Raw genomic sequence first — 12,015 nt, 5'->3', positions numbered from 1 at the left:
GTAAAAACTAAGAGCTCTCATAAAATCATCCAAAGCAAATTTTGAGAGAAAAATAGCTAAAGACTCAAAAGACAATCATAAGGCCTTCTTTAGCTATGTTAGAAACCTGGGAGGAAACTCCCAGATATGCTCAGAACTAGTTCAAAATGATGTGAAGATTACTGATCCTACAGACATTGCCAACATACTGGCTGACAGGTTCAGTGCAAACTTCTCCCCTCCCCAAAAGGAGAGATATCTATACCAAGCGATTGCAGCCCCCAAACATCTCCAACGCCCAAGTGAGAACTGCTCTCTCCAAAGCAAAAACACAGCATCCATGGGACCTGATGGTGTCCCCGGCTGTGTGCTCCACGAACTCAACGAGGAATTAAACCCACAGCTAGGACAGCTGTTTAATCATAGTCTTACCTCTGGATACGTACCCAGGAGTGGCGCACTGCAACTGTGGTCCCACTTCACAAAGGCGGTGCCTCCACCGACCCTGGAAATTACCGCCCATTAGCTTGACAAGCCTTATCTGCAAAGCCATGGAGAGGATCATAATGGACCTCATAAATAAAGACATAGGGAATTTGCAGACTTTGGATCCATCCCAGTTTGGCTTTGTCAAAGGCAGATCATGCCTTCTAAACTTGGTTGACTTTTTCAAACAGTCACCAAAGCCATTGATGAGGGAAAGGCAGTCCATACAGCCTACCTCGATCTGGCGAAGGCCTTTGATACAATACCCCACTCGGGTATCATTGAAAACTCATCAGCTTAAATGTTAACCCATACATCACAAGATGGGTTGCAAACTGGCTGAGTGACAGAACCCACAGGGTCAGAGTTGCTGGCACCATGTCAGACTCAAAGCCTGTCACAAGTGGTGTACCACAGGGCTCAGTCCTGGGCCCACTCTTGTTTGGCATCTACTTTTCCAAGTACAAGCAAACACAGGAGGGTTATGGCTGACAAAGTTTGCAGATGACTGCAAACTGGGCCATAGTAGAAAACACATCTGACACAGATATCCTTCAGAAGGGTCTCACAGAAATGGATAACTGGTGCCAGAGCCATGGCCTAAAGTTAAATGCCAAAAATGCATAGTCATACCCTTCGGGAAAAACAAGGTTACCCCTAGCTACCAAATAGGTGGCAATCCACTGAGTACAGAAGAAGTTATCAGGGACCTGGGGACCCAGGTTGATAGTAGTCTGTCATTCGACACCCATGTAGCTAAAGTAGTTAGGAAGACCTTCTACATTGCCCACCTTATCATGAAGGGATTCTCATCTAGATCAAGGGAGGTCATAGTCTCCCTATACTCATCACTCATCAGACCAATGATTGAGTACAATGCCCCATTCGAATGTATCTGACCCGACACTTGCAGCAGCTGGAGAGGCCACAAAAGTTCCTCACCAAAAGGATAAAGGGTCTCAAACATCTGTCCTATGCTGCCCGACTGAAAGAACTCCAGCTCTATTCAGTCGCCACCGCTTGCTCAGAGGTGACCTTTGCCTAACATACAAGGCCATGTCAAACCCAGATTTGATGAATATGCTTCACCTAAAAAATCTAGATCCGTCAGAGCCACAAGGGCGGGAGACTTAAACCTCGACATGGCTATTAATAGGACGTGCTGGAGGGATAGATTCATCACCCAAAGACTCCCTATGCTGTGGAATAAAATCCCGGTATATGTGAGGCAGAGCACCTCGCTGGCCTTGTTCAAGAGAAATCTTGACCAATGGATGGGAGATCGCAGATATACCCCAGGGATTACCTCAGTGTCACTGCTCAACAGAGGCACAGCAAAATAATGGGTATAGTTCCCCATACTAAAGGGGTGGCGTAAGCCACAAAACTATGGGCTAGGCTTGTAAATGCCCTCGGGCAGATAGCCTAGTATGAACCTATGAACCTATGAACCTATTTGTAGTATAGAAAAGTTAATTTATTTATTGTTTTTATGTACAAATGACTAATTTGTCTCATTAGTTTTGAGTCTTTATAGATAGTTTTTGATGTTGTCTGATCAGTATATGTTATTATGATGTTATAGCATATGAAACAACTTGTGCTTTTATATTATACATACTATTTTTTAGTTTTAGTATAGCACTAGCACTTTATGAGAAAGGATAAATACAAGTTATGTTCTTACCATAACGTTCCATGTTAGTTGTCTTCTTCTCGCCTTCTTTCTAGCTGGATGGGTTCGGAGCCGACCTCGGCTCCGACTCGGCCACTCTAAAAGCTCGAGAGTTGGTTCCACTGGCTCGAGGCTCCCCTTATATCCCACAATGCTAGGCGGTAATACCTCAGATCTCGTTTGTAAGCTAGGCCCAGCCAAAAGAATTCCAGAAATACTGGAAATGGGAAACCCACCTCTATAAAATGACAGAAGGAAGGTGACCTATAACCTGATGAAGGAATATATACATAGTATAGTATATACATATATACAATAGAGGTGGTAGGAAGAAAGGTCACAATCAAACTCCTCTAGGTCTGTCCAGGCTAGGGGGAAGGAGGGTGGGACGCAAGAAAGAAGGCGAGAAGAAGACAACTAACATGGAACGTTATGGTAAGAACATAACTTCTATATGTTAAGTTGTCCATCTCGCCTTCATTCTTGCTGGATAGGACCGCGTCCCTAGCACCTTGTCCCGGGTGGCCTATCGGAACAGACTCTTGAGTACAGTGGAACCAAAGTTAGCTCTATGTCTAGAAGCTAAATCCATCTTATAATGAGAAATGAAAGTGTGAGGAGTAGCCCATGTAGCTGCTGCACAAATCGTATCAATAGGCAGCCTGTCTTGGAAAGCTATAGAAGTAGCCAAAGCTCTAGTTGAATGAGCCTTAGGTCTGTTAGGCAACTTTTGGTGTCTAATCTCATATACAAAGGAAATCAAGGATGTAAGCCATCTGGAGAGTGATACTTTTGAAACTGGAAGTCCGTTTCTGCCTTCTGCATAAGAGACAAACAATTGGTCAGTTTTTCTGGTGTGTTTGGTCCTATCCAAATAATACCTTAATTGTCGATGAACATCTAGCCAATGTAATTTTTGTTCAGACCTGTTAGAATAGTTAGGAAAAAACACATGAAGGTCAATGTTTTGATTTAGATTTGCTGCAGAGGCTACTTTAGGTAAAAAGGATGGATTGGTCCGTAAGGATACCCTATCCTTATGAAACAAAAGATATGGTGGTCGACTGCAGAGTGCTTGAAGCTCTGAGACCCTTCTAGCCGAAGTAATGGCTACCAGAAAGAGTGTCTTCCAGGATAGCAATTTCATTGAACAGGAAGCTGCAGGTTCAAAAGGGGGAAGAATCAATGATGTAAGAACTAAGTTAAGGTCCCAAGAAGGAGGAGGATTTCTTATAGGAGGCTTGAGAAGAAAAACTCCCTTCAAGAAAGCTTTGCAAAGCTTGTGAGACATGATGGCAGAATCAGAGATGCCCACATGAAAGTTAGATATGGCTGCCAATTGAACCTTAAGAGTAGAAGGAGACGAACCTGCGTGGAATAGTTCGCTAAAAATCAAGGACCGATTGAATGGGAGCAGTGAAAGGATCTATGTCCCTTCCATGAGCCCAAAAGGAGAAACGCTTCCACTTACTAAGATAAATCTTCCGAGTGGAGGATTTATGGGAAGCTATTAAAATATCTCGAACTGAGTGAGATATTAGCGGAAGCCTGGCTAGGGTTGGAATTGGAGGAACCAAGCAGTGAGGTTCAGGGAGGGAAGGGAGCGATGCAACTGACCCGACTGATGGGTCAAAAGATCTGGAACTAAGTCCAGATGACAGGGTTGCTCCAACAGAAAATGGTGTAGAAAGGGGAACCAAACCTGTCGAGGCCAGTAAGGGGCAATGAGGATCAAGGAAGCTTTCTGAGCGATGGCTTTCTGTATCACTTGAGAAATTAGTGGGAAGGGAGGAAATGCGTACAGAACTCCCCGGGGCCAAATCTGGACTAGAGCGTCTCTGCTGGGATGGCCTGGTAGAGGAAAGAGGGTGAAATAATCTCTGCACTTGCTGTTTTGGGGAGTAGCAAAAAGGTCGCAGCAAGGCTGGCCCCACTTCAGAAAAATTTTTTTCAATACTGAATTTTTCAGAGACCACTCGTGAGGCATGAGAATAGCTCTGCTCAATTTGTCCGCAATAACATTGGACTTCCCGGGGATGTGCGTTGCAATCAGAAACCGCTGAGAAGAAATCACCCATTGCCACAGTCTGAGTGCCTCTCGACATAGGGGGTAGGATCTGGTTCCGCCTTGTTTGTTGATATACCACACTACAGACATGTTGTCCATCTGTATTGCTATCGTTCCCACCGGAAGAGAGTCTTGAAGGGCTTGCAACGCTAAAAGCACTGCTCTCATCTCTAGAACATTTATATGCAAGTGGCGTTCGTGAGGTTGCCATATGCCCTGGACTGTCCTTCCCTGATAATGCCCCCCCCCACCCGATCAGGGAGGCGTCCGTCGTCAGAGTAGCAACCAGACGGGGAGGGACAAAGGGTCTTCCTAAGAAGAGCTGTGGGGAAGAAATCCACCAAAGAAGATGATTCCTGCATGCTTGAGTTATCACAATGGTGTGGGACATCGGAAGTTGTTGGTATGACCATTGTGTGAAGAGCATCCATTGTAAGATTCTCATGTGAAACCTGGCTAATAGAAGTAGAGGGATAGCAGCTGCCATTATTCCCAGTACTTTCAGGACCAATCTGACTTTGATCTTGTTGCTGTGGAAAAGAAGAGAGACCAGTTTGTGTATGTCTGCGATCCTTTGATCTGTGAGTCTCGCTGACATGCTGACTGTGTCTAGATTTGCGCCTATGAAGGTAATAGCATGACAAGGCAACAAAACAGACTTTTCACAATTTATTGAGATACCTAGCTTTCGAAAGATGCGAAAAGTGTAGTCTCTGGCAAGTAGCAGAAGATGCTTGGTGGGAGCTGTAAGGAGCCAGTCGTCTAGGTATGGAAACACCTGGAATCCTTGGCGTCTCAGATGAGAGGCAACCACTGCCATGCATTTGGTAAACACCCGGGGCTGTGGTGAGTCCAAAGGGCAGGGCCCTGAATTGAAAGTGAGTGGTTCCCAGCCTGAAGCGGAGGAATCTCCTGGAGCGTCTGTTCATTTTTATGTGATAGTACGCATCCTGGAGGTCTATAGAGCACATCCAGTCTTCCTTCCCCAGTAGGGGTAGGATGGATTGCAGCGTGACCATCCGAAACCTTGTTTTCTTGACAGACTTGTTCAAGATACTGAGATCCAAGATGGGCCTCCAGTCCCCTGTTTTCTTTGGAACCAAAAAGAATTTGGAGTAGATTCCGGATCCTTGCTGGTCTGCTGGAACTGGTTGAATGGCTCTTTTTGCAAGCAACTTTGATATTTCCAACGCTGCTTGTTCCCTTTGAGCGGGTGGAACATCTGGAAGGGACTTTTTTGATTGGGTAGGAGTGCGAAAGAATGGAATGGAATAGCCTTCGGAAATGATGGACTGTACCCACTTGTCTTGAGTTAGAGAACGCCAGGCTTCTGGGTACAGTGATAGTCTTTCCCCGACTGCCTCCGAAGGCGGACAGCCGGGAACACCTCAGGGATGCTGAAAAGGCTTATCGGAAAAAGTTTCTCGATTGCCCTGGTTCTGCGGACCCCCCCTGCATCTAGGGTGGCGTCTACCATTATTGTTCCCCCCTCTGCCTCTAGAGGGGAACCAACTCTGTGCGTCAGGCAAAGCCCCTTGAGATTGCTTGCGGAACCACATCTTTCCACTTTTCTGGCCCTTGGGGTAAGGCCTAGAAGGAGTAGAAAAACGGACTCCAACGGCAGAAAGAGTTTTGCCATCAGTCTCGCACCTTGTCAAGGTTTCTTTCACTTGAGGACCAAAAGGGACGATCCGTCAAACGGGGAATTAGTGAAAGACGTCTTAAAGGGGTCCGCAAAATTGCATAGCCGCATCCAGGCATGCCGGCGCAAAGCCACACCTGTACCTGCGGCTCTGCTCGCTCCATCAGCCGCATATGAAAGAAGGCGCATGGAGGAGTTAGCTATAGAATTTAGGGTAGCCAGCTGAGCGTTCATCTTGTCCTGAAAACCCACAGCTGTAGGATCCTTTAACATCTCACTAGCTTCCTTGATCAAGTCTCTTTGAAGACGAGTGAAATGACAGAGGTAGTTCAGCGAACGCATTGAAAAGGTCGCTGACGAAAACATCCGCTTCCCGTACCTGTCCATAGACCTAGATTCCTTGTTAGGGGGATGGACAGGTACTGAAGAATCAGCTAGTTCCTTCTTAGTGGCAGCAGCTACCACCATAGCATCCACAGAAACTCCCTTAGTCAGAAATTGCTTGTCTGCTGGTGCTGTAATAAACTTTGAAGGTCTCCTGGGGGTGGGGTCCACAGAGTCAGGAGCCGTCCAAGCCTTTTTTGCTACCACCTGCATAAGGGGGTCAAAGGGGAGGGGACACCCAGGAGGTGGAAGGGCGAGAGCCAAACGCCTCAAGATACACAGATTCATCCTCCGAAGGGTTAAGGGCTGGCCAATTTCCCCTCTGTCTCAAGATCTCCAGGATGTCTGCAAAGGAGACATCTTCAGAAGGGGAACGGGGGGAACCTTCAGAATCCTCTAAATCCGTGTCAGAGGTGACAGACTCGGGTGAGTCTATGTGCTTCCTCTTGCACTTTCTCTTCCTCGGGGGCTCCCCTGCCAATTCAGGAGAGGCCTTGGAAGAGGATGAGATCCCCACAGGGGATTCTTGAGGAGCTGGCTCTCTGCGGTCTGGGATGAGGGAGTGAGTAGACATTACCTGAGGCACCCAGGAGGGAGGGGCAGATGGAGACGACTGTGGGGTTGAACCAGGTTCCAACACACTCCGCATGACCTCGAAAGCACCCCTGTCAGGCAGAGCCAGAGGTCCCCGCTCCGAAAAGCTAAAAACCTCCCTCGGCACCGACAGCGATGGTTCCGAGGCCGATGTCGGAGCCGAACTCACCAGCGCCGAAGCGCCGAGAGGGAGAGCGGGGTCGGACAAGGGTCCGATGCCACTCACCCCCTCGGAGCCGACGAGGGAAGTCCGGCGCCGAGAATCTTCCAAAGAAGAAATCGGAGCCGACGACGGCGCCGAAGACAACTGTATCGGCTCCGACGCTACCACAGTCTCGGGTCCGAAACGCCCCAGCTCCGAGCTCAAGGGAGTCGGAGGAGGAACATTTTGAGAAATAGGATTAAGCATCGACTGATGAGTCGGGCTCTGAAGCATTTGGGCCAGTGCCTCGGACTTAAGAAGTCGGCTCACTACCCTCTGAAGGTCATGGTCAGAAAGTCTCGATGACCTAGAGGAGTGAGATCTATGGCTCCGTTCAGACAGCAAGGGAGATGCTGGAGCCGAATGAACGGAGCCAAGGGACGGTGACCTGGACCTCTTCCTAGATGTCAGTTCCGATAGTCTTATCGGAGCCGACTCAGAGATTTCTAATACCTCGGCTCCGGCCGGAGCCGAGGGAACCACAGAAATAGGAGTTCGAGTCTCATCGGCTCCAGCCGGAGCCGATGTTGTAGCAGACTTCGACGTCTTAGGTGTCGACTCAGTTGCTGGAGTCGAAGACCTAGAAGCCTTAGAGGGTTTGCCCGAAGAAACAGTCGGGGGACCCTCAGGCTTTAGCAAGCCCCGTAAAATGAGCTTATTTTTTCTTTCCTGCAGGACTCTAGGGCTGAAGCCATGGCATACAGCACAAGAGTCCTGCAGGTGTAAAGGTCCCAGGCAGTACACACAAGAAGTGTGACCGTCTGTCAGAGACATCTTCTGACAGCACGAGTCACACTTCTTGAAGCCTGAGACCTTCGAATCCTTAGACATTTCAAGGAACAAGTGCAATCACAGACAAGCACAAACACACCGATTACACTATTCACTAAATAAAACTAACTTAAAACTAATAAGTTTAGATAGTCTTAACAAAACCTTTAAAAGTCCCTACAAAAAAAACCCATACACTCCAGAAGGGATGGAAGGGCCCGAAGGCCTAAGGGAAGAACATACAAGTTCTTGTGGTAAAAAAGAGAGAATAACAAGGAGGAAGGGATAAAAATCCTTTAAAAGTAAGGGGATACTGAACAAAAACTAATTTAAAAGGGATTTTCTAAAGTTTTTAAACTGTTTTCTACACTAACCTGAAGCCGGTTGAAGCAACACACCTTGATAGCTGTAGCGGCAAACGAGATCTGGGGTATTACCGCCTAGCATTGTGGGATATAAGGGGAGCCTCGAGCCGGTGGAACCAACTCTCGAGCTTTTAGAGTGGCCGAGTCGAACCCATCCAGCAAGAATAAAGGCGAGATGGACAACTTAACATTTCATTATTAACTCTTTATTGACAATAGACACTGATTGGCCAGACTTTTAATGAGTTTAGATTTAAATACCAGTGTTTGATTCTTTAGTTTACAGTCTGAAGAAGCATTTGTCATAAATGTGAAAGTGCTGTTTTAACAGGTATTGACCGTTTGTTATTTTATATACTGACGTTTTATCTGAGATTCTATTAAACGGTTTACTTTTATTTGCCGTGGAGTGTTCTCATTGGAATTTATTGGATATATTGCTTTGCCGTTTTGAGACACTTTACCCTTGCGAGTGGTTTCTTCATTTTTTTCTAAAACAACATTCAAGCAGTGAGAGGATGCTTTATATGAGGTAGGATAACAGCAGTACCTCTGCAAAAGGGCTTGCAAATTTTTAAAAATACCACTAACAAAGAGTTAAAACCTTAATAAAATTTAGAAACTGCCATCAGGTGTGAAGAATAGCTTAATCCACTATCAACAGTTTACAAAAGGTAGTCTAATACTACCATCACTAGAGCTGTGAGGGAATCCAAACCTTTGAAAGTAGCCCATAAAGAAAAACATGTCCATTTACTTTTGTATGTTTTTCTAATATTAGGCCATTGGGTAGAAGGAAGAATATGGGTAAAAAAGGGTCCCTATACATTAATGAATAATAATAACTATACAATAAGGTAGTGGGAATGAAGTTGTGGGTGTTGTTTGCTAGACAAGTGGGTTAGAAGGATTCTAAAAACCTTCAGACATAGAGTCTTATTAAGATAATATGGTCAAAGCAGAACAAACAAGCCTGACAAAGGCAAGATTGTGCTACAGGAATGAATTTGGAGTTGCTCTGCCTGCCTTTCTGAATAACCTTTAGTTTAATGGGAATGAAAGAAGGAGAATGTGCATTCAAAATGTTGGCATTTAAATCATCAGGGAATTCTGATTACATAATCAAACACACAGTCTTAAAACAACAAAAGAAGCACCACTTCTCAAGATCGTATCTGAACATTCAAGCACACCTCTCAAAGCATGTTTTGAAACCTGAGTCAAGTTAGAAACAATTTCATTAATTTAAGATTTTTGATATCCATGTAAGGATCCAGCAAAATTATCCAAACTGTCTGCATGTTGTAAAAGAAATTTCAACATATAGCTTTGATAATTTAACATTCTAAAGGCTAAACTTAGGGGTGGGGAGATTGGCACAATGGTTAATGTGTTTACCTTACAGACACAAGGTGCATTGTTTGATTCTCACATGGGATAATTGGCTAGGCTTAAAATGGCCCACAAGGGCAATTAGCCTAATACTAAACAATGAACTTGAGATATCCTTTGACTTGAAGATCTAAACCATTTTCCCTCTTTATCAGGGCATGTTAGATTACATGAATCCAAAGATTTTTTTATATATGAGTAGGAAAGGTGGGGAGACCTCAGCTGATTCAGCAGTCAAATGAGAAAAGAAACCTGTCATATCCGAGGAGACCCTATATTTTCTCTGAGCCTTTTTAGGACCTGCTGGAAGAGACATGGTGTCCTGCAGGCAGCTCTACAGTCATCTTTCAAGACTAGTAATAGAGGGGAGATAGCCACAGAATTAGACATCTCGTCCTCAATACGTTCATATACCCTACCTCTGGAGTAGTTCCTGACTGCTCCCAAGGAAAAACAGACTAAATCTAGCAAACTTCTAAGGAGAACTGAACACTTGTTTGGACTTAAGCTCAGGTTTGCCTTCTGAAGAATCAGAGTAACTGGACTCGGTGTTAAACAGGAAATCACTATTTGTCCCCATCAGATCATTCTCTAAAACAACGTAGGAAGGTTGACATAATGGTTAAGGTCTTAGCCTCACAAATACAAGTTATAGAGTTTGATGGGGGAGTGGCATAATGGTTAAGGCCTTTATCTCAAAAATACAAGGTACAGGGTTTGATTCTGATCTCTGATTATTGTCTAGGCTTGCAACAGTCTGTAGACTCATAGCCTAGGATTTACCTATGAACCTATGAAAGGTCTCTAAATAAAATAGCACTAGAGCCATGTATGAGAACACAACCACCAGAATTAGCTATCTGCCTAACACTCTTAGCCAAGGAGATCACACCAGCCTTATAAAGAGCTATAATCTGATTATCAGATGTATGATGAAGCATCTGTTTCTTTCCCTTGTAAACTTCACTGCTAGATAAAATATCTGTGGACAGAGTATTATGTATTTCAAGGGATCTCTCACCCAAGCCTACTCCTGTACCTGAAAGGTTTGGTTTTCCCATACCTGTGCCAGGTACTGGAACAGCCCCAGAGGGTATGTCTAAACCCCATTCCATAGTGGCACATCAAGCTACACTACAGGCAGACAGGACAAAAGGTAAGTGGTCTATTGGCCAAGCAGTGGCCTCAACAGAATCACTAACTGTATTCTGAAGAATATTTTTATTTTGTTTTTTTTTTCTTTTTGGGTGGAATTGGATTTTATGGGTGGGTACCAGAGTTAAGACCTATCAAGTCAGGGGAGAAAACAACAGCCAGAATAATAAACTGACAGTACTGGATAATATGTTACAATAATCACTTAAAATTTCTAATAATAAGTATGTCCCCACAACAACTAAACTTTGCTAAGCTATCCCATTATCACAAACAGTTTAAAATGTGTTCAGAATTCTTTTACAACTGACAGATGTTACAAGAAATTCCAATACACAAAGTCTAAACAACATAGCAACCAGTGTGCCAACCCAGTGTTAAACATTAGCTCCACGTACTTTAACCATGTTAAACTGCCATAAAATAATTCAAGCAATATTTTCTTGTCAGAGAGAGTAAACTCTTCACAATATATTAACATAACTTAATTTGTGGTAAAATCTTGATCCAATGATAAAAATGCATACACCAGAGTCATACATATAGTAAACAATGTGTAAATGCAAAAATCCAAGTTCTGCAAATGTTTTCTGCCAAAAGAAATTAAAGCAGAGTTAACAACATTAAAGACAGGCAGGATAAATTTGCCATTCTAATTGCATGAGAAAGCCCTTAATGTCTGACAGGACACATACACACTGCACTTCTGAGAGAAGTACTGAAAATTTCCTCAGAAACAATTAAAACAAGTATTTGTCAAATGCAGAAATTCCCACAGGAATCACTGCTAATACAGAAATTAAATATTAAAACAAATATATCGTTTTTTAAATAAACATACAAAGAGAAATGGAATAATGAAGCATAATAAAATAAAAGAGGATGGGAGTCCCCAATGGGTCTTATCTGAGTACTAAGCCAGAAAAATCAGCACTGGATCCTATGAAGAATCAGAGAACTTTCTTTTTTGGATGGCAGAAAAAAATGAGCATTCATTTCCCATGACAGCTGAAGGCGTCCCTTTCCAGATATGCTCAGCCAATCAACTTTCACAGGACAAGAAAGGAAAGGGAGTCTCAGCTTTTGAAAGCTGGCCAGTACTGGGTTACGTTGTCTTACAAACTGCAAGATTTTCCAGTCACTTTCCTGTTAAGCACCTCTCATCCTTGTTATTACAATTTTGTTAGATTATATTATTCATTCCTTCCTTACATGCTTAAAGGTAAATTGCTATGAAATATTCAGGAGTCAAACTATTGCTTTTTAAATTTCAGTTTAATACTTTTTTTTTTTTTTTGTGGA

The 12,015-nt window shown here is 44.0% G+C and overlaps 1 protein-coding gene across 1 annotated transcript in view; it reads right to left on the bottom strand.

Annotated features, from left to right (window-relative positions):
* Nucleotides 1-12,015, bottom strand: part of LOC122794473 (DNA polymerase nu-like) — a 1,294,839-nt gene that overhangs the window by 752,417 nt on the left and 530,407 nt on the right. The window lies entirely within an intron of this gene.

The sequence above is a fragment of the Protopterus annectens genome, chromosome 2.part1 (assembly GCF_019279795.1).
Source record: "Protopterus annectens isolate FY-2018-M chromosome 2.part1, PAN1.0, whole genome shotgun sequence".
NCBI lineage: Eukaryota > Metazoa > Chordata > Ceratodontiformes > Protopteridae > Protopterus > Protopterus annectens.
Note: the sequence above shows the minus strand (reverse complement) of the source record. Positions and strands in the feature narration are given on the sequence as shown.